Genomic DNA, 20,391 nt, shown 5'->3' on the forward strand with positions numbered 1-20,391 from the left:
ATGCCGAATTATGAAAGTATATTTTAAGGTAAAAATTTGAATATATTCTTTTTTTCCCTATTAAATGGTAGAAATAGAAGAATTTAATCGGATAATATTAATAATTAAAAGTTTTTCTCATTTAATTCTTAGAAAATTTTTCCAAAATTTCTTAATCTTATATTATAAGTTTGTTTCCTCACCTAAGGGAGTTTCCGTGCAATTTTTTGCTAAAAGCCCAACTCTAATTTTCTAACCAAAAAAATAATAAAATGAATGTATTAAATGATAATTATCAATCAATCCTTTAAATTATATACCATTTACTTTAAAAATAATTATATTTACTTTGACTACAACTCATAATTTGTTTTTAATGCTTTGTGATTTTGTTGTTGCAGTGAATATGAATCTAAATTTATCAAAAGAATTATTGAAGAGATATCAAGTATTAAATAAATTCACATGTAATTACCTATTGCTAAATATCTAGTTGGAGTTAATTCTCGAGCGGAAGCTATAGAATTGCTTCTAGATATGGAGTCCAGTGGTGTTTTCATGGTAGGAATCCATGGTCTTGGGGGAGTGGGTAAGACTACAATCTCAATAGCTATTTATAATAGAATTGTTGATCTTTTTGAAGGAAGCTGCTTTCTAGAAAATGTCAAAGAAAAATCAAAGATAGATGCTGGCATTATCCAATTACAAGAGACACTACTTTCTAAGACCTTACGAAGTAGAATTGTTAAGGTAAATAGTGTACGTGAAGGAATCAATATGATAGAAGAAAGGCTCTACAATAAGAAAGTACGTTTAATTCTTGATGATGTGGATCAGTCAAAACTCAAAAGAGATAGAAAATTTGCTTGGATATTGTAACTGGTTTGCTTTTGGAAGTAGAGTCATTATAACAACAAGAGACAAACAAGTTCTAGCCAATCTTGGAAGAGATGCTCAAATAATAATTTATGAGGTTCCAAAATTGAATCCATGTGAAGCTTGTGTTCTTTTCAATGTGCAAGCCTTCGGGAAAAATGAACCCAAACAAGAATATTCAAATCTTGCAGAGCATATTATATCTTCAGCCGATGGACTTCCATTAGCTCTAAAAATAATGGAGTTTGATTTGTATGACAAACGTATAGATGAATGGGCATGTGAATCCAAAAAGTATAAGAAGATTCCACATGAAAAAATTCTAGATAAACTCAAGATAAGTTATTATGGACTGGGAGAAGATGAAAAAGATATTTTTCTTGACATTGCATGTTTTTTTAGGGGATTTAACAAGGACGAAGTTGTGGATATATTAGATGCTTGCAAATTATTTCCAAATTTGGGTATTAGAAAACTCATTGATAAGTGTCTCATAATTGTTGACAGATGGGGCATATTGTGTATGCATGACTTGCTACAACCAATGGGTAGAGAAATCGTTCAACAAGAATCCAAAGAGCTTGAAAATTGTAGCAGGATATGGTGTCATGAGGATGCTTATAACTTGCTAATGGAAAACACGATATAAGTTCTTTTGCTCCTCATTTTTTTCCTAATATTTTTCATTGATTGTCTTTTTTTCTTAGTGACTTTCATTGATTGTTTTTCCCTCAATATCGCTGAAAATATAATTTATCATATATTTTTCATTTAAAGTTTTAAAATTTTTATACTTTTGTCAAATTCTATTATGAAGTGCAGCTAATTCTTTGTCCTATCTAGGGGTCGAATAAAATTCGAGGCATAATGTGGTACTCACCTAAACCAAGAAAGGTGAAATTGCAAGCTAATGCTTTAAAAAATATGAGAAATCTCAAATTTCTCTTAGTTAAGAATGTACAAATTTCTAAAGGGCTTAAATATCTCCCCAACGAGTTAAGATTGCTTTAGTGGCCAGAATATAATTTTCCCTTGCCATTAGAATTTTACCCTATTGTTGTGCTGAATATGCCGAATAGTCAGATTAGATTGGAGAAACTATTAAAACAGGTATGAGTATTAGTATATATGAATTTTGATTTTTTTTTTGAAATGATGAATTTTGATTTCTTTAAATGTTATTTTTAAAATTTGTAGAAATAATTTTTTTTTTCTTTTTTCCTGTAGGACCGCACGTTTGAAGCATTGAAAAATATCAATCTCAATTTGTGTAAAATTCATTACAAAATTACCTTCCTTATTATGCGCCCCAAACTTAAAGAATTTGGACATACGTCGCTATGAAAATTTAATAGAGGTTCATGAGTCGGTTGGACATCTTGATAAGCTTGAAACATGGAACCTCAAATGCTGCAGTAAACTTAAGATTCTTCAAAGTGACCTCCTGCTAAGATCCCTTATATATTTTGATCTACATTGCTGCAAAAGGCTTGAGAAGTTTCTTGCTATTTGCACTCCAAACTTAGAGTCATTGTACATTTCTTATTGTAAAAACTTAATAGAGGTTCATGAGTCAATTGGAGATCTTGATAAGCTTAAATGGTGGAACCTCGAAAGCTGCATAAAACTTGAGATTCTTCCAAGCCGCCTCCAGCAAAGATCCCTTAAAAGCTTGAATCTAAATCACCGCGGAAGGCTTGAGAAGTTCCCTAATATTCACCCAGAAATGAAATATTTGGAGGATTTATATATGATTAATAGTGGTATTAGAGAATGGCCTTCATCTTATTATACGTGATGAGAATCAACAAGCATTCAAGGATCCATTGCATGTGCCAGTTGGGCCTATTACAAGAGCAAGATCCAAGAAGATCAAAGAAGCACTTAATGGGCTGATTCAAGAGATTTGGGCTGATTCTAACGCAGGACATTCTAAGCTTGGCCGAAAGGAAGATGAAAACATAATAAATTTAATTCAAGCTATTGAGGGCTGATTTGGCTTAATTGGGAGTGATTTATGGCGTGGATTAGTGGCTGATTGACTTTCCAGCTCTATATCAGTTAATGGAGATTTTTTCCTATTCTGGAGCTGTTATTTCAGATCAAATCTACCTGAATTTAGGGCTTTTATTATTTAGAACGTTTTTTAGGTATTTTCCTTGTTTTTAGGTGCATTTAATGCTTTTTAGGTCAAATTTGATTCCTGATATGGTAAGGTATCAATTAGGAGTTATTTTAAAATATATTTTCTTGTTTGTCAAGTTTTATGGAGCCCTTAAATAGGCCCTTAAGTCTATAAACGTTTTTCAAAGATTGTTGAATAAAAATCAGAAAAGGTGAGGCTTTGCTCTTCTTTTCGTTCTTCAATAACTGTGAACTTATCAGGGATTCTTCCTTGTGGAATTCAAAATTTATACCTTTGGTTCATGATTCTTTATAATCATTGGGTCAAGGTCAACTTATGCCTTTGGTTCGCGTTTCGATTATAAACGTTGGGTCAGAGTTTCTATAAAAAAAAAAAAAAAGAATTTTAGCTTTCTTGGGCAAATATTCCAATATTGATTGTTGGGTCTCAAAGCGTGTCGATTGAGGTTCGCATCAATACGTGATTCCAATATGATTAGTATTCCCCAAAGCATTAGTGGATTGGCTAGATTACAAACTATTGAAATAGAAAATTGTAAGCAACTTTAGGAAATTCCAACGCTTTCAGAATCTGTAAGAAAAGTGTATGTAAAGAAATGCCCGTCGTTGGATCCACAATCATCAAGCAGATTATTGATTCAGGTGAGGTCTCTCTCCCTCTCCCTTTATGTTTACGTAATTAATAATCACTTTTTTTCTTTCCCTTTTTTTTAACTTCAATTTCTTGTATTTGCTTAATGTAAACAGTTTGGAGAAATTCTTGGGATTTTACCAAATAAAGTCCATGAAGGTGCAAGAAGCAAATATGAAAGTTCGTGCTTTCTTAAACTACCAGGAACAGAGTTTCCAAAGTTCTTGAAATTCAACCATCAGAGTTTTGGAAATTTTGTTTCCTTCTGGGTTGGTAAAAAAATTTCAAATTAGCCGTCTGTATTGCTTTTCGATCGGTGGAGGCACATAATCACAAAAATTGTAATGTTTACATTTCCATCAATGGTTGTAAACAACTAAATCGAAATTTCTGTAATAATTGGATAGAAGTTTCAGAGGAACTGTGGTTATTTTCTATATCCCCTAGGAAATTGAATAAACTAAAACTATCTGAACAGAATCACATTGAAGTTGATGTTATATGTGTTAAGGACATATTTTATATAGTTGGCTAATCCTTTGAAAAAACGCACTTTACTTGTATTTGGATTGATCTAGGATGTGTTTAATACTTCAAAGAACATGTTGTTCAAGTCTAGTATTAAAGCCATGAAGATTGGACCATGAAACAAGTGAAGAAAAGGTGTTTACTAAAGCTAGACACCTGTAGATAACTGCTGGACACATGGTGGACAGCTGCTCGATAGATAGCTATCTATCGAGGTTTAATGAGGCTCGACAGATGCTATCTATCGAGGTTACGGAAATCAGAATTTTCAGATCTAATTTTTGGGTCAGGCTTTTGTATTTGTGCAGGGTTTCTTTTCTCACAACCTTATACATATATAAGGCATATTTTAGAGGCTGTCACATAAGAAAATACAAGGAGAACATATGAAAATGGTGACCGAAACCTTATTCTCTAAAAAAAGAAGCTACTATGTCTTTGCACCTTAGGGTTTTGTAACCAAGTGCTTCTTAATCTTCATTGTTGATGAAGTGAAGAACTTTACAGCCAATATTCTTCTTTCTCAAGTTGGTGAGTGAGTCACGTACTGGAATTTGTGCAAAGGAGTGAGTCATGTACTGAGATCCGTGCATCAAAGGGTAGCGTTCATATATTGAAGAGTTCAGAGGTTCTGAAGTGGTAGAAGGTTTTTGCTGTGAGTTCATCTACGGGAATTGTAGAGTCTAGGGACAAAGGTTTTGTACTAGATCTAAAACTTCTCTTTACTATAGTGGATTGCTTTTCGGGAAGGTTTCCCCCTAGGTTTTTTCTGTAAAACTGGTTGGTTTCATTGGTTTTCCTAGGTCATCATATTTTGTCTTATTTACTTTTTCCCTACACTTAGTTTTGATATGATATTGATGTTTGTTTGTTTTAACAAGTTTTATGCATAATAAATCTAATTAACAACTTGGGTTTAAAACTTACTAATTCTATCAACCGGAGTCTAAATTTCTCAACAAGTGGTATCAGAGCTGGTACACTCTGATTGGATTAATTTCCTGAGTGTGATCCTTGACCCCTATTGTCATGGATCGTGGACAATCTCTTTTGATTCCTCCTTTATTTGATGGCACTAATTATGCGTACTGGAAAGTTCGTATGAAAGTGTTTTTGTAGGCTCTAGATGAACAGATATGGCAAGCTGTTGAAGTTGGTTGGATTAAGCCAAAGAAAGCGCCAGTGGATTGGGATAATGCAACAATCACAACGGCAAATTTCAACAGTAAGGCCTTGAATGCCTTGTTTTGTGGGGTGACCAATGAGGAATTCAAGAAAATATCATATACGGAAGTTGCCAAGGAAGCATGGACCATTCTTGAGGCCACCTACTCACTAGCAGTTTTGAAGAAATAAGGATGGAGGAGGATGAGACCTTTGATGAGTTCTATGCTAAACTCATGGATATTGTGAATTCTGCCTTCAATCTTGGAAAATCTATTATGGAATCCAAAATTGTTAGGAAAATTCTTAGGTCTTAACCTGAAAGATTCCATGCCAAGATCACAGCCATTGAAGAAGCAAAGGACATTGATCAAATTCCTCTGACTGAGCTTGTAGGGAACCTTCAAACCTATGAGATGGGATTAAGCTCAATAGGAAAAGGTGGAAAGAGTAAAAACTTGGCTCTTAAGGGTATAGAGGAATATATCGAGGACTCTCAAGATGAAGATGAAGATGAGGATGAGGATCTAACCTTCATGACTGATGAGATTATCAAGCTTCTTTAGTTTAGGAAAAAGGATAAGGGTGAACCTCCTAGGAAATCTAACTCCTCTAGCAAGGGTAAGAATGAGAAACCCCCTATCCAATGCCATGAGTGCAAGGATTTTGGTCATATGAGGATAGAGTGTCCAAACTACCTTATGAAGGAAAAGACCAAGAAGTCAGAAGATAAATGGTTGGTTGCTACTTGGAGTGACACTGAGAATGACTCTTCTGATGAGTATGTAGATGAATGTAGTCACGTTATGGCCTCTGCTGCCTCAACCGATAAGGTGATTGTGGAGAGTGCTAGTGACAGTGAGGATTCTTATGATGAAGAAGTACCCCAAGAAATTGACCCTTCAGGAAGCCTATGATAAGCTATGCACTAAATTCATAAAATCTGAAAAGACTTCTCATCTTTGTAGAAAAGAGCTTAATGAGGTAAAAACTGAAAAGGCTGATCTGTTAGTCAAATTGGATGAGACTACAAGGTTAGTTGAGACTTTCATTGCAGAGAACACCTCATTAGAAGAGAAGATTAAGAATCTTGAGGTTGAACTTAGTCAAGCTAGAACTCAAATGGAGAGAATGTCTAGTGCAAAACTTGAAGAGGTCTTGAGTGTTCAAAAGCCTAGTTCTGATAAGACTGGCTTAGGATATGCTGCCTCCTCCGGCCCCTCCTCTTCCACGGCTTCTGGATCAAAGACTGTCATTGTGCCTCAATCTGAGAAAGGTAATAAAGGTATGAAATCCAAAACTGTTTTGGCTAATTCTAAATCCTTTGTTAGACCTCATGTTTGTCACCATTGTGGTGTTTCTGGACACATTCATCCTAATTGCTTTAAGTTGTATCCTCATAAGCAATTGTCCAAACGATCACAGGTTTCTTTTCAAGGACGTACACCTTTGTTTGAAAAGTTATTAAAAGTCTTGCTCTTTTTAACTCAATTTCAGAAGAATCTTAATTCTTCTATGTCCATTAGTAGACATACTAGGACATGTACCTTTTCATCTTCATGACCAAAGACTCGTGCTCGGTGGGTGAGAAAGGAGCCTAAGACTTAATTATCTTTTCTATTGTCTTCTACTTTAATTCTTTGTATTTAAAGTTGGACTATCTTTGCTTGATTTTTTATCTGCTTTTGGAATCATGCTTTCATGCATTTGCACATTTCTATCATGCCTTCATGCATTTGCATCTTTCTTTCATGCTTTCATGTTGTCTGTCTGTTTTTGTTTGGTTGTTTAGTTTTTATTTTGTATTGTTTTCAAAATAAAAAATAGAAAAATCAGAAAAATACAAAAACAATGTGTTTGTGTACATCGGTTCTTGTGAACCTTAAAATGGCCATTGAAACAGAGTTTTCTAAACTTTGTATCTCTTGTAGCTTAGATGTGCATTTCTATGCACAACTAAGTAAGTGAGCTTTGTAGCTCTTTGTTTGTGAGGAGTAAGGTTAAGTGATCTCTTGCACTTAACACTCATATTACTCTTTTTGACGGGTAGGACTAGAAAATCCTAAGAGAAAGGCATAAATAACGATCTCACCACTGTTACCCGCCAATCATGATATGACATCTGTATGCTTCGGCATAGCAAAAATGCAATATCAATGACATCTGTATGCTTCGGCATAGTAAAAGTGCAATGTCAAAAAGCTTAACATAATTGGGTATTTCTTTTCTCTCCTTTGTATACCCATGCATGATTTTCTTAATAAAAGAAATTATGCAAAGAAAATAAAAGTAAAAAGATCAAAAATGCTTTAAATATGATTGCAAGCGTGTTTTCTAGGAGATGTGGGAGTTATAGGATGTATCTTAAAGGTGATAGTTCCTATCAAACAGTTATGATTGTGTGTGAGTTAAAGTGATTTTCTCATATCTCAAATCGCCAAACATAGAGACACTTATGCAATTTTGCGATGTTTTCACACACAACACGCAATATTCTTTGCTACTTTTGATACATGTGCAGGTACAATGTGATTTGGCCATCACAAGGCTTACATGTGTTGATGTATACTCACTAAACTGTCTTGACTTGTTTTTGAAATATAAAATTGGTTAGACTTGTTTAGTGTGTGTGTGTGTGTGTGTGTTTTTGGGAGCTTCATGTTTAACTCTTTGTTGACTGAGAGATGTTTTAAGAGGTTAAAATGTTGGTTGGATTTTTGGCTGAGTTGCATGTTTGATTGCATTCATATTTGTATTTTTCTCCTCTTTGAAAAACTATTTTTAAGCCATCTCGACACCTTCTCGACACCTCTCGATACCTGGCTTATCTGTCGAGATCTTCTGTTGATTTTTTATCGCAATCTCGACACCTCTTGATAGCTAGGTGGATCAATTGAGAAAGTTTCTGTCTCCTCGATAGCTTCTCGATAGTTGTTCGATCCATCGAGGTCTGCTCGATAGCTCCTTGATACCTCTCGATCCATCGAGATCCTCTGCATGCATTTTTTTCACATGTTTTGCATGTTTTGCATGTTTCTTTTATCTTGTTATCCATAGCATATTGTTTCATTACATTCATGCATTTTTATGGATTCTTTGTGCCCCTTGATCATTCTTGATCATCTTTATATTTCTCGGGTAATGCTTTATAGCTTCCTGTACCCTTTGTCAATCGTGACAAAAAGGGAGAGAAATTTGAGAATTTGTGGTTTCTTTTTATGATTTTACAAGTTAGGGGGACAAATACATGACCTTGTAAGGGGGAGATGTGTTTCATCTTGTTAGGGGGAGTGTTTACCTCTTTGTTGTTGTAGGAACTACTTTTAGCTTCTTGTTCTTGTACCTAGGTCTTATGACCATGTTTATATACATTGTGCTTATCTTTGATATATATGATGATGATGTATGTTTTCTTCACCTACCTCTACATGTGTTGTTTCTTTTCTTTCTTTATACACATGTTTCTTTATTTGTATGCAATCTATTATTTCTATTTCACACTAAGATGCCTTGATGAGTTTTGTTTAAAGCGTTTCAGAAATACAGGTTGTCAAAGTCTACTTTTCATAAACTCTCTTCTTGCAAAATTTTTCAAGAATTTGTGTTAGGATAGATTTTATTGTATTTAACAAATGAGTATGAGTTGAGTGATTTATGACTTCTCTTATATGTTCATTTGTTTGTTGTGGTTTTATCACGGATTGCCAAATGTGGAGATTATTAAGGACATATTTTATGCAGTTGGCTAATCCTTTGACAAAACGCACTTTACTTGTATTTGGATTGATCTAGGATGTGTTTAATACTTCAAAAAATATGTTGTTCAAGTCTAGTATTAAAGCCGAAAATTGGACCAAGAAACAAGTGAAGAAAATGTGTTTACTAAAGCTGGACACCTGCTGGACACCTAGTGGACAGCTGCTCGACAGATAGCTATCTATCGAGATTTAATGAGGCTCGACAGATGCTATCTATCAAGGTTATGGAAATCAGAATTTTCAGATCTGATTTTTGGGCCAGGCTTTTGTATTTGTGTAGGGTTTCTTTTCTCACAACCCTAGACATATATAAGATATATTTTAGAGGCCATCACATAAAAGAATACAAGGAGAACATATGAAAAAGGTGATCGAAGCCTTATTCTCTCAAAAAAGAAGCTACTGGGTCTTTGTACCTTAGGGTTTTGTAACCAAGTGCTTCTTGATCTTTGTTGTTGATGAAGTGAAGAACTTTACAGCCAACATTCTTCTTTCTCAAGTTGGTGAGTGAATCACGTATTGGGATTCGTGCAAAGGAGTGAGTCATGTACTGGGATCCGTGCATCAAAGGGTGGTGTTCGTATATTGAAGAGTTCAAAGGTTCTGAAGCGGTAGAAGGTTTCTGCTGTGAGTTCATCTACGGGGATTGTAGAGTTTAAGGACAAAAGTTTTGTACTAGCTCTAAAACTTCTCTTTACTATAGTGGATTGCTTTTCAGGAAGGTTTCCCCCTAGGTTTTTTACTGTGAAACTAGTTGGTTTCATTGGTTTTCCTAGGTCATCATATTTTGTCTTATTTACTTTTCCGCTGTAATGAGTTTTGACATGATATTGATGTTTGTTTGTTTTAACAAGTTTTATGCATAATAAATCTAATTAATAACTTGGGTTTAAAACTTGTTAATTCTATCAACCGGGGTTTAAATTTCCCAACAATATGTATAATCATATACCCCTATACAGGTTCTAGATTTGAGACAGAAAACCGCCCTGATATCATAAAATGGATCAGGGTCAATGTAGAATGCACCTGCTATCCTCATAATTCAATTCCTATGAACAGTAGGATGTACTAATTGGTTACAAGGCCCGCCTACAATGGATGACACCTCGGAAAGTATAATTGCAGATATGATTCTGCCATAAAGGCATAAAGATGTACTAATGTCGAATTGCAGATATGATTCTGCCACAAAGGCATAAAGATGCTTGATCTCCCAAAAAGATGTTTATAACAACCCACTGGTTGTTTTGGAATTAAGAAGATTATGAGTAGTTCTTTCAGGGAACCAAGGGGGTGTTTGGGAGAAGAGTTTGAGTTATGTTGTTTGAGTGTTTTTGATATACGTGTAGGTGAAAAAGTATGTGAAAATCTATGTAATGTTGTTTAAAATGTGTGGAAATGTATTAGAACTAGTTTGCCAAACACCCCCTAAAAATCTCCTAGAGAATTAGAACACTAAGAGAAGAGGATACTCAGAGAGAAAAGAATGTTCTTTCGCTTATTATTTCCAAAGATGGTGAATTACAAGTAACCATAGCCCTTTATAATAGCTAATCAAATATAAATTATAGTTATACATTATGTTACAAGTTGCTAGGCACTAACTAATTCTAACTGTCACTGACATCACAACTAACTAAATGCCAACTCCACAGCCAATCTCAACTAACTACTAGCTTAGATAGCTCAGAAGCTCAGCAACCCAATCTCTTAGCCACTGCGTTTTTCACCCAACTAAACCAACTAGCTAGCCCTATTCAGCTCCTATGAGATGTTGGCAAGTCACTTCATGGGAGAAGACATATGCGAGTGATTATTGAAGGAGAATTGTTATACTGGAAACTGCAAGCTGTTAGCTATTACTAGCCAACCCATGAAGTAAGAAATGTAGCAAGCGCAATATAATATGCCTACACTCAAAGCAAACAAAGAAGAAACCAAGGAATGTGGATTTTAGTAGCATAAGCCTATAAAGGAACCATGATTGCGATCTTTGCAGATACTCACAATGGGGCTACACTCCACAAAGGAGCCATGATCATGAATCCTTCGTAAAAAAATAAACTTTAATAAATTGATTGGTGTCAATACTCAAGATGTCTGACAAGTGCAGTGTAAATGAATGAGAAAATTGGTATGCGAAACTGCAAAATAAAAGAGACTATCACTGTGATGTTGCGGAAGCTTAAAGAAAGCACACACAATGCTCTCTTAATGAAACAGAAACTAAACTGTTAGTTTCTGGTAATAAACCTTGAATTCACGGGAGGTTTTTTTGATCCACAAGGAGAAGAAATTTGGAATTCACTATAAATACTGAGAAAAATGTCTAAAACCCTAATTCACACTAATTACGTGATTAGGTGACAAAAATACCGAAATTTACCAAAAATGGCAAAATTGAGTTAAATGCAAAATTATAAACTACTTACCTTAAGTGTTGTCCCAAAACAGACCCAACCTTATTCTGACTTTTAAACTAAAAGTTATTAAGAGAAAACAAATATTACTATAAATAGCAAAAACACTGTTTTTGAGGCCTTAATGAAAGAATTCCTCTAAATTTTGGCAACGTTCATGGCATTTTTCATGTGATTAGCGTTGCATTGGTAAAATTTGTTAGATCATAAATCTGGATTAGAATGCTGTTTCTCTTCAACCTGCCAAATTTCATGCAATTCTGACATTGTCACTCTAATGGCTTTTATCGGCACCCCTTTAATCTTGCGTAGTGGCTTCTTGTGCCCCTGCTGCTCCAGGAAGATATGTGATGTCTGTTCTACATCACATTGTGTATAGGACATATGTTTTGATAGTTATGTACAATGTAAATGTTTTGTTCTTTTGTGCTTTACCGCTTGCAATTATAAATTTTTTATTATTTTATATTGTTTTATATGTCTAGATACTAAAGTGAGCTACTGCTATCTAATATCTATTTTGTACTTTTGTTGATTTAAGCTATGTAAAGCTTTTTGTAACTGAATACTAGTTTTGTGGTTTACTGCAAGTATTTTTAAATTTTGATATTCTATTTATTTTATTTTATTTTTAATAACAAAAAATTATAATTTTTTATTTGATATTTATATTTAATATTAGGAATATGTGTAATTCTTATATATTTATAATTTATAATAGGAATTTGTGTGTAATTATTATACTGATGTAAAGACAAATTCATTTTAATTGTTTGGTTTTATATGATTGCATACACATTTTGAGCTCGATGATAGATTTAAGAATCTATGGACACTTTCTTAATTATGCCAAGGATTGGTGAGAACTAGAAAATTAACAATCTGTACATTAGTTAATAAATTGGTTTAGAACACTATTTTATTAATTTAAAATTAATTTATGAAATAAAACATTTTTTTAGTCATTTTTTATATATATTTAGTTTGCCCCCCTAAAAAAAATTCCTGATTTTGCCACAGCTCATAACATGGGCAAATATAATTATAAAAGGAAATATTTCATAAATACAATTTGTGAAATATATTTAGAGGTTTTATTCCAATTTTACCACAAAACATAGGACTAAAAATACTTATTTTATTAGAGCATCTTCTTTAATACTGATTTTTATTGTTAGCACAGTTTCTATTACCACGTAGCATGCAATTAATGTGCTAACAAAATATTTTTAGTACAGCTCACTAGCTTTATTAGTTTGATTAGAATACATATGCAACAATGTAGAAACTATATTACTAGTACGGAGATGGGTATTATCAAAGGTATAGCCTCATTGGATTAAAACACTTGGGTTTAAAGTAGCAAAGGCAAGGAATTCAGGATCTTGCTCCAATATAGACATAATGTTTTCATCTAAGGTCACCCATGCCTCATTTCCGTTGCCAGAGGTGGTGTTTTGGAGCACGATGAGATTCCTACCAAAACCACCTTCCCCCATGAGCCCAACCCAAATGGGTTTTCCCCATCCAAAGTCGATTTCATCAAAACCAAACGTCAACCAACTAGTGAAACCAAAAATTTCTGGGATTTTAAAAACCATTGCTGCCTTCTGGTATAAGTACTTGATCTTGGTTGTAAAACCTTCTTGACCTTGCAGAATTCTCACATCACTGTCAATTTTTGCCACAGCTTCTCTTAGGGTTGCCACCATGCCACGAAGCTTGATCTCTGTCGACTCTACTGAGTTATAATCATGGGCTACGAATGCATACCAAAAGAGATTACCCATAGAATTATACGACATGTGTGGATTTGTTTTTCGCCGGATGTTTACCGCTTGGACCAGTATAGATGGCCTTAGAGAACTAGATGTTAATCTAGAAGCAGCTCTCGCATGTATATAAATGAAACTAGACAGTGATTCAGTTCGGGTTGGGTTTTGCACTTGTTCACTCTTTGCTTTCTCCTTTAGAGTAGCTAAGGCCTTGGCATCAAACACAAATCGCCTTGTCTTGTACTTGTCTTCTTTGAACCAAAGCCTTTCCATTAAAGGTGCAACAATACGAGGCCATATATAGCGTGGAGGAAAGTATGCTAACGATGATGCCTCAGAAAAATTAGGACGTACTAATTTGTTACAATGTCCGCCTGCAATGGCAGCCCAAGTATTGAGAAAAGCACTCAGGGTGGCTCCATCTGTGATCTTATGTGACGCGCATAAACGGATTGCTATTCCACCACAATCAAATATGTTGACTTGTACGGCTAATTGGGGAACTTCCATTGGTTTTGGTTCTTTGCGAAGTGGACATCCTGGAAGAAAGTGGTTTAAAGACTGTTTTAGGATGTTGAAGAAAGTCAGACAGACAGCAATGGACTCGGGTCTCATTATATGGAATGCCCTCGTTGTAAAAATCAACAAAGAGGTTGTCTTTCATCCTTCCAGAAAATGGGTAGAAGCTATTTAGGGTCTCTCAGAGTGAGTTTTTTAGGTGGTCGGTGGAAGAGGTTTGGGAACTCTTGAAGTAAAAGAGGATAAGTGGAATATAGGTTGTAGGAGTGAACTGGTCCAAGACAGAGAGTTTGAAGGGTTTTAGATGATGTATTGCTGGTGAAAATGGTCTGATGATTTCTCTTGAGATGATATTAACGTGCACCATCTTGTTTTAGACAAAAGTTTATCTTTATCAATCCGTGGCTTCTATATATGTTTGCTTTACCTTCACAAAGATAGCTTGGAAAAGGATCCTATATATTCCCTTTTATAGAGAGACTGCGAGTACATAAATTTCATGCACAAATTGCTAGAACTGGCTAGTGGAATAAGGTCCGCTTGATTAAAAGGCTTAAAGCCTTGTTGCCGTATAAGGAATTCAAACTGCTCCCTTGGATTCAAAGATGGTGTGCCGTAAAAGCACTTGTACAGTAAGTCCTGGCCGACCTATGCTTTATTGCATAGAAGTTAACTCATCTTCGGTAATGTATGCGTATTATTTATCAATGATCATATGAATGAATGCTTCACTCAATATAAAGTGCTAAAAGAGTTACCATGGCTAGAGATCAGGGGCTACAACGTACAAGGTGTGGTTAGGAATCATTTCCCGGTGTGGGTTGCGAAGGGGCTTTCTCGCCAGGTGTGAATCACGGCCAGCTCTGTACGGTATTGCCGTATAGGTGCATGAGGTGACCGCCTACCCTCTAAATTTTAACCAATAAGATTATTTTTTTTATTATAATAGTATTAATTAAACCCAAATATTAACTAATAAATAACATTATATATACTTTTATCAATATGAAAAGCAAGAAAAATAGAGAGAGAAAAATGCTACATTCACAATATTTTTCACAATAAATTCTAAGTGTCAGATTGTTATTAATTGTTATTGATGGATAAAAAAGTAATTTCAGTGGTGCGGTTAAATTAGAGCTATTAACAATTTAACAGCTAGGATTTTGTTGTAAAAATATTGTAAATGTAGCACTTTTGAAAAAAGAAGAAGAAAACAATACAAAAACAATTTCACAATAGTTGAGTTAACAAACTTTTACTAATTCTCATTTAGGTCTACCACTAATATTACATTTTCACTTTACAATTATCAACCTACCGTATCGATAAGTGTGAAAAATTTTGTCAATTTTTTTTTTTTGGTTTATAGGCTTTCTTAAAAAAAAAAAAAATAAAATAAAATCTACGCGGTTAATTAGAAATTTTGCAATTAAAATAAGAGAATAGAGTTTAATTAATATTAGTTTTTTTTAAAAGTCATATTTAAATATATAAAAGTTCTCAAATCAAATTTTACCAAATGCATCAACCACCCTAGCGTGGATGCTTATCTTGAATTTTGTTACGTGTGTGGTGTTGGTTTTACTCCCTTGTTATGCTTCCTGAGATTTAGTTTGTACAACACAGAATGACCTAGAGGACTATAGTCGCCATAGACCATTGAAGGTGGAACCACTGAGAAATTGGGATGGTTTTGCCTCTATTATTAGTGTATAATAAACATAAGTGAAATGAATAAGCATTTGTTAGGGTCCATTCGGCCAGCGTTTTTGGAATAAAGATGTGCGTTTTGAACTTAAAACGTCAGTTTCTATCCGTTTGGTTATTACTGCTCTAACATTTGCGATTTTAAAACATGCGATTTCAAAACGAAACTATTTCCAGTGAATTTGAAAACACCATTTTAAAGTGTTGCAAAACGCATTTTTCAAAGTAAATATAAATGTACCATTAGTGTTCCGAACATTAGGTAAGAGAAAAGTTGGAGAGGTACCGAACATTAGGTTCAAATACAAATAGAGTATGTGTGCTACTATTGTAATGTCTTTTATTTATAGTGAAATTAATTTTTTTGGTACATGTAAACTGTTTATTTTCACAATAAATGTGTACTCATTGTTGAGTCGTTCCACATTGGTAAGGTGTGATATTGAGAATAAGTTTATCACTTACTCTACAATACTAACTGCTGCATGCAACTTTGGTGTTTGCATGTGAGTGTATTCTCTTATCTCGTTCTCCTTCCCCTAGATATATATGTGTGTGTGTGTTTGTGTTTCTCAAAAAAAAAAAAAAAATATATATATATATATATATATACCTCTAATTCTAAAATAAAAAAGGAAAAAGTTAACAGATGTTTTAAGAGAGATTTTATGAAACTTTTTTATGGAAAAAGAAAAGAAAAACTGATTTTTTTAACTTTTTTTTTATTTTCTTTTTTTATTCTTAAAATAATTTATTAACAAATGCTCTAATGAAATGCAAATCCTTTGTATAATTTTTTATGTTGCTACCTTCGAGACACAGAGGCTGTGTGTGAGAGCAAAGAAAATCAAGATTTTTCTTTAGCCATGAGACATATACAAGAATTATTGTAATTGATTTGATAATAGTGAATTGATTTAGAGTTTGTCTCGTGGTTTTTCCCTTAAAAGAGAAAGAGTTTTCCAATTAAATATTTGTGTCTAGTGTGTGGTTGTTATTTTGGATTGCTAATATTTTTGATAATATTATTTAGGACCCAACAGAACCTTGTATGAATAAATGTGAAAGAGTATTTAATTATGGCAAATTTTTTATTCAGGCATGTTGATAAATTGTAATAATTATGGAAATTTTGCCATGTTCTAGGTTTCTTTGTGGTTTTTTTTTTTTTTAATTTTTTAATTTTTTTAATGTTGATTTGTATGTTTTTTTGGCCTTCTTTTGTGTTTGTTTCTTGGATTTATGGGTTTGATTTCTGTGATTTATGGGTCTATGGGTTTATTTCTTGGATTTATGAGTTTGATTTACTAGAGGTTTCAATGTTTGAATGGGTTAGAATTTTCTGTGCTGAGATTGATTATGAGTGTTGGCAGTTGGGTTTGTCTTGATTTGGTGAAGAACACGAAGCATGAAGTTTTGGGGAAGAAGAAGAACAATGTTCTTCCAAAAAAATAATCAAAAGCAAAAAAGAAAAAAGAAAAAAAGATTTAAGGCTTTAAAAAATATATTTCATTATTTGTTTTTTAATTTTCTAAGGTGAATTATTTATTTATTTTTTAAAATGCTGACATGGATGCTGACGTGATATTTTTATTGTTATTTTATTAGTCACATCAACATCTAACATGCTACCTATGCACTATGTCTACCACGTAGAACTTTTTTCTTAGTGGGTTGATGGCAGAAATCAAAATAAAATTGATTTTTTTTTTTTTATGGACTATATTAGTAGCAAAATAAATTTAGGAACCAAAATGGGAATCAGCCCAAAATGTAGGGGGCTAAAAATGTATTTTCACAAGACTTGCCGTGATTTATTACCACAAGACATTCTGGGATCTGTTTTCACAAGACATGCATGTCGTGATGTGTTTTTTATAGCTTTTTATATTTCTTATAAAATTAGTATAAAAATTTTCTTAAAATAACTTATGAACAAATGCCCTAATGGCACATGTTAATTGGACTTAATAAAAAATACAGTTTATTTAAGTGGAAACATTAACTTTTAAATGTTTGAAGGAATGGCTTGCTCAAGCAAAAAGTTTCAAATGACAATTTAAAATTATTTAAGGACTGATACAAAATCCAATATTTAACTCATCCAAATGGAGCATAAATTTGGTTGGCATGCTTTGGTTTGTTGGAGACACATTGTTCAATCAAAAAGTGGATGGGATGTGAAATACCAGAATTTTTTTTAGTGAATATAACACTCACTACTCTAAGAGCAATTGCATCAGTTGATGCAAAAAAATTTCCATTTTACACATCTAAAACCTACTTTTTCTATTTTACACTCTCATTTTTACAAAACATTCACATCAGGTTGTCTATTATACACATTTATTCAAATAAAATATTCATTTCTTTAACACTATCATCTCTCTCACAGACCCAACACAACCACACAGCCACCATCATCAAGCAACCACCATCATTAACCCATTCAACCCAGTCATATGAAATCCCAAAACCCACTAATCAAACAAATAATAAAAATAGATCAAAACCCAAAAGCCATAGATCTGAACGGCAAAGGTCACACACTTTTGCGAGAGAGAGAGAGAGAGAGAGAGAGAGAGCTGCAAAGCAGAGGTGAGAGACAAACTTGAGAGAGGAAGTGTCGAAGGCATTTGTCGAGCACTACTACTCGACTTTCGATTCGAATCGATCTGCTCTGGCGAACCTGTACCAGGAAGGTTCGATGCTAACCTTCAAGGGGCAAAAGATACATGGCTCACCCAACATTGTCGCTAAGCTCACCTCCCTCCCCTTCCAGCAGTGCAAGCACCACATCACCACTGTTGATTGCCAGACCTTTGGGCCCTCTGGTGGCATACTTATCTTCGTCAGTGGAAATCTTCAGATTTTTGGTGAATAACATACACACATTAGATTGTTGGATCGGAAAGGCTAAGAGAGTTGAGATAAGAGAAAGAGAAAGCTGTGATGAAATGAGAAAGAGAGAGTTGAGATGAGAGTCAGAGGTAGGAGAGAGAAAATAATAATAAAATATCAAATACACGAGCTACAGTAACCGTGCATATATGCACGGTTACTGTAGCAATTGTGCATAAATGCACAATTTTACAACTATTGATGTGGGTATTTTTTTGCTCAAAATGTGTAAAATGAGCACATTTTTCTATTTTGCACAAATTTGCATCAACTAATGCAGTTGCTCTAAGGAATCCACCTAAAAAAAAGTGAAAGAAAACTCATCCCCTATCAAAATCCATAGAAAAACCAGTTTTTAACAAGAAGAAATTCCTTCTTCTCACAAGCCAAAGTCTAAAAATGACACTCGACTAGGCTTGTCCACGAGTCGGTTCGGGTCGGGTTTGTGCCCAACCCGGATTCGGCCCGATCACTTTGGATCTCCTAAACAAGGACCTGCCACCGACCTGCTGGAGGTAGCGGTTCGGGTGGTCGAATTTCCATCGGTTTCTAGTCAGGTATCGGGCGGTTTCATACTGTGTGAATCGTCACTGGATTTTGCAGAAATCGTCGCTAGATTTGCCAAAATCTCTGGATTTTGCTTTGAAACATCCTCTCTCTCTCTCTCTCTCTCTCTCTCTCTCTCTCTCTCTCTCTCTCTCTCTCTCTCTCTCTCTCTCTCTCTCTCTATTAGGCCGGATCTTGAAGAGATCTCGGCAGATCTCAAAGAGATCAAGCCGGATCTCGAAGAGTCCGGCGAGATCTCAGTGTAAGTTGAAGAGATCAGGCAAGATCTTGATGGATCTCAAAGAGATTAGGCGAGATCTCTTCGACTTACACTGAGATCTCGTCGAACTCTTCGAGATCCGGCCTAATCGAGAGAGAGAGAGAGAGAGAGAGAGAGAGAGAGAGAGAGAGAGAGAGAGAGGATGTTTTAGAGCAAAAACTAGCAAAATCCAGAGATTTTGGCAAATTCGACTACGATTTCTGCAAAATTCGGCGAAGATTCACACAGATCAGCAGAGAACTTAATTCCGATGTGATGTCTGGTCAGGTCGGTTGAACATCGATTTTTCAAGCTCAAACCCGTCAACCAACCCGCCAGCATTGGGTTTTATGGGCGAAGACCCACTGCCGACTGTCGCCAGCATCGGGTTGGACGGTTTTTGGGCCGGGTTGGCTGGGTTCGGCAGGTGGCGGGTCTGGTTGGACACACCTACACTTGACATTCTGTCTGATTTCTATTCACACATGAGCTAGAACTTATATTAAACCAACTTGCAACAACCCTCTAAGCATGAAGAATGACAACTTACATTTTCAAGACCAAAACATTTAATTAGAGTAAAACACTTAACCAAATAAAATAAAATAAAAATAAAAATAAAAAAATAAAAAACTAATAAGACCCATTAGCAAGACTTAGAAATCGTAGAATATACTTCAGGAAAAAAAAATAGCCACAACTATAAGTCTCTCAAAAGACCAAATTTATTGTTTCTGAAGAATATTATGCTGCCAAATTGTTTGTAGTAAAATAGCTATAACGCACCCTAAAAATGTTGAAAAGTAATTAGTAATTAACCAATGACTGGTCAAAGAAAGAGGCAATTCAGTCTAAATGTGTCAGCAAAATGAATGGAAGCAAACATGAAACTTACACCTCAAATGGCTGGGTGTCATTCAGTGAGAAATTAAGCAAATTCTAGAGTTTGTTTTCTATAGTATTGCTGAAGCTTGAAACCGAACAGGTACCTCTACAAATAGATGTAGAGTATGTAGTGAAGCAATGTTATATAGAATTGTAATGAAATGAATTAAAAGCAAAGCATTTGCAAAAACTCTGTGTTAAACTGTATTTTGTCTAGTTTTGATTAACGTAGCCAAGATTTTGATTTAAGTTCTAAAAAGTAAAAATTATGTTTTTAATTAAGAAATTATAT

At 34.4% G+C, this 20,391-nt stretch overlaps 2 pseudogenes; one reads left to right on the forward strand and one right to left on the reverse strand.

Annotated features, from left to right (window-relative positions):
• LOC142610371 (disease resistance protein Roq1-like) overlaps window positions 1-20,391 on the forward strand; it is an 88,342-nt pseudogene that overhangs the window by 775 nt on the left and 67,176 nt on the right.
• LOC142609336 (epi-neemfruitin B 7-O-acetyltransferse L7AT-like) lies at window positions 12,660-14,221 on the reverse strand (annotated as a pseudogene).

The sequence above is a fragment of the Castanea sativa genome, chromosome 9, assembly GCF_040712315.1.
Source record: "Castanea sativa cultivar Marrone di Chiusa Pesio chromosome 9, ASM4071231v1".
Lineage (NCBI taxonomy): Eukaryota > Viridiplantae > Streptophyta > Magnoliopsida > Fagales > Fagaceae > Castanea > Castanea sativa.